Source organism: Halictus rubicundus, unplaced genomic scaffold (genome assembly GCF_050948215.1).
Source record: "Halictus rubicundus isolate RS-2024b unplaced genomic scaffold, iyHalRubi1_principal scaffold0053, whole genome shotgun sequence".
NCBI classification, from domain to species: domain Eukaryota; kingdom Metazoa; phylum Arthropoda; class Insecta; order Hymenoptera; family Halictidae; genus Halictus; species Halictus rubicundus.
The window spans coordinates 217,182-221,049 of NW_027488594.1; positions in this window are offsets into that span (position 1 = coordinate 217,182).

Consider the following 3,868-nt stretch of genomic DNA (forward strand, 5'->3'; position numbering starts at 1 on the left):
TAGGATAGGATAGAGGATAGGATATTATAGAGGATACTATATAGGATTGGATAGGATAGAGAATAGGATACGATAGAGGATAGGATAGGATTGGATAGAGAATAGGATGCGATACAGGATAGGATAGGATAGAGTATAGGATAGGATAGAGAATAGGATAGGATACATGATATTATAGGAAAGAGGATAGGATATGATAGAGGATACGATATTATAGAGGATAGGATAGGATAGAGGATCGGATAGGATACAGGATAGGTTAGGATAGAGGATAGGATAGCATAGAGGATACGATATAGGATTGGATAGGATAGAGAATAGGATACGATAGAGGATAGGATAGGATTGGATAGAGAATAGGATGGGATAGAGGATAGGATAGGATAGAGGTTAGGATAGGATAAGAGGATAGGATAGGATAGAGGATAGGATAGGATAGCGGAAAGGATAGGATAGAGGATAGGATAGGATAGAGAATAGGATAGGATAGAGGATAGGATAGGATAGAGGATAGGATAGGATAGAGGATAGGATAGGATAGAGGATAGGATAGGATAGGGGATAGGCTAGGATAGAGGATAGGATAGGATAGAGGATAGGATAGGATAGAGGATAGGATAGGATAGAGGATAGGATAGGATAGAGGATAGGCTAGAATAGAGGATAGGATATGATAGAGGATAGGATAGGATAGAGGATAGGATAGGATAGAGGATAGGATAGGATATAGGATAGGATAGGATAGGATAGAGGATAGGCTAGGATAGATGATAGGATAGGATAGAGGATAGGATAGGATAGAGGACAGGATAGGATAGCGGAAAGGATAGGATAGAGGATAGGATAGGATAGAGGATAGGTTAGGATAGAGGATAGGATAGGATAGAGGATCGGATAGGATAGAAGATACGATATAGGATTGGATAGGATAGAGAATAGGATACGATAGAGGATAGGATAGGATTGGATAGAGAATAGGATGGGATAGAGGATAGGATAGGGTAGAGGATAGGATAGGATAGAGAATGGTATAGGATAGATGATATTATAGAAAAGAGAATAGGATATGATAGAGGATACGATATTATAGAGGATAGGATAGGATAGAGGATCGGATAGGATAGAGGATAGGATAGGATAGATGATAGGATAGGATAGAGGATAGGATAGGATAGAGGATAGGATAAGATACACGATAGGATAGGATAGAGGATACGATATAGGATTGGATAGGATAGAGAATAGGATACGATAGAGGATAGTATAGGATTGGATAGACAGTAGGATCGGATAGAGGATAGGATAGGATAGAGGATAGGATAGGATAGAGGATAGGATAGGATGGAGGATAGGATAGGATAGAGGATAGGATAGGATAGAGGATAGGATAGAGGATAGGATAGGATAGGCTAGGATAGAGGATAGGATAGGATAGAGGATAGGATAGGATAGAGGATAGGATAGGATAGAGGATAGGATAGGATAGAGGATAGGATAGGTTAGGGGATAGGATAGGATAGAGGATAGGATAGGATAGAGGATAGGATAGGATAGAGGATAGGATAGAGGATAGGATAGGATAGGCTAGGATAGAGGATAGGATAGGATAGGATAGAGTATAGGATAGGATAGAGAATAGGATAGGATACATGATATTATAGGAAAGAGGATAGGATATGATAAAGGATACGATATTATAGAGGATAGGATAGGATAGAGGATCGGATAGGATACAGGATAGGTTAGGATAGAGGATAGGATAGCATAGAGGATACGATATAGGATTGGATAGGATAGAGAATAGGATACGATAGAGGATAGGATAGGATTGGATAGAGAATAGGATGGGATAGAGGATAGGATAGGATAGAGGTTAGGATAGGATAAGAGGATAGGATAGGATAGAGGATAGGATAGGGTAGATGATAGGATAGGATAGAGGATCGGATAGGATAGAGGATAGGATAGGGTAGAGGACAGGATAGAGGATAGGATAGGGGATTGGATAGGATAGAAGATAGGAGACGATAGTGGATAGGATAGGATAGAGGATAGGACAGGATAGAGAATAGGATAGAGTATAGGTTATAGGATTGGATAGGGTAGAGGATAGGATACGACAGAGGATAGTGTAGGATTGAGGATAGGATAGGAAAGAGGATAGGATAGGATAGAGAATAGGATAGGATAGAGGATAGGATAGGTTAGGGGAAAGGATAGGATAGAGGATAGGATAGGATAGAGGACAGGATAGGATAGCGGAAAGGATAGGATAGAGGATAGGATAGGATAGAGGATAGGTTAGGATAGAGGATAGGATAGGATAGAGGATCGGATAGGATAGAAGATACGATATAGGATTGGATAGGATAGAGAATAGGATACGATAGAGGATAGGATAGGATTGGATAGAGAATAGGATGGGATAGAGGATAGGATAGGGTAGAGGATAGGATAGGATAGAGAATGGTATAGGATAGATGATATTATAGAAAAGAGAATAGGATATGATAGAGGATACGATATTATAGAGGATAGGATAGGATAGAGGATCGGATAGGATAGAGGATAGGATAGGATAGAGGATAGGATAGGATAGAGGATAGGATAGGATAGAGGATAGGATAAGATACACGATAGGATAGGATAGAGGATAGGATAGGATAGAGGATACGATATAGGATTGGATAGGATAGAGAATAGGATACGATAGAGGATAGTATAGGATTGGATAGACAGTAGGATCGGATAGAGGATAGGATAGGATAGAGTATAGGATAGGATAGAGGATAGGATAGGATAGAGGATAGGATAGGATAGAGGATAGGATAGGATAGAGGATAGGATAGAGGATAGGATAGGATAGGCTAGGATAGAGGATGGGATAGGATAGAGGATAGGATAGGATAGAGGATAGGATAGGTTAGGGGATAGGATAGGATAGAGGATAGGATAGGATAGAGGATAGGATAGGATAAGAGGATCGGATAGGATAGAGGATAGGATAGGATAGCGGAAAGGATAGGATAGAGGATAGGATAGGATAGAGGATAGGATAGGATAGAGAATAGGATAGGGTAAATTATATTATAGGTTAGGGGATACGATATTATAGAGGATAGGATAGGATAGAGGATCGGATAGGATAGAGGAGAGGATAGGATAGAGGATAGGATAGGATAGAGGATAGGATAGGATAGAGGAGAGGATAGGATAGAGTATAGGATAGGATAAAGGATAGGACAGGATAGAGGATAGGATAGGATAGAGGATTGGATAGGATACAGGATAGGATAGGATAGAGGATAGGATAGGGTAGAGGATACGATATACGATTGGATAGGATAGAGAATAGGATACGATAGAGGATAGTATAGGGTTGGATAGAGAATAGGATGGGATAGAGGATAGGATAGGATAGAGGATAGGATAGGATAGAGAATTGGATAGGATAGATGATATTATAGGAAAGAGAATAGGATATGATAGAGGATACGATATTATAGAGGATAGGATAGAATAGAGGATCGGATAGGATAGAGGATAGGATAGGATAGAGGATAGGATAGGATAGAGGATAGGATAGAGTAGAGGACAGGATAGAGGCTAGGATAGGGGATTGGATAGGATAGAAGATAGGAGACGATAGTGGATAGGATAAGATAGAGGATAGGATAGAATAGAGAATAGAATAGGATAGAGTATAGGTTATAGGATTGGATAGGGTAGAGGATAGGATACGACAGAGGATAGGGTAGGATTGTGGATAGGATAGGAAAGAGGATAGGATAGGATAGAGGATAGGATAGGATAGAGGATAGGATAGGTTAGGGGATAGGATAGGATAGAGGATAGGATAGGATAGAGG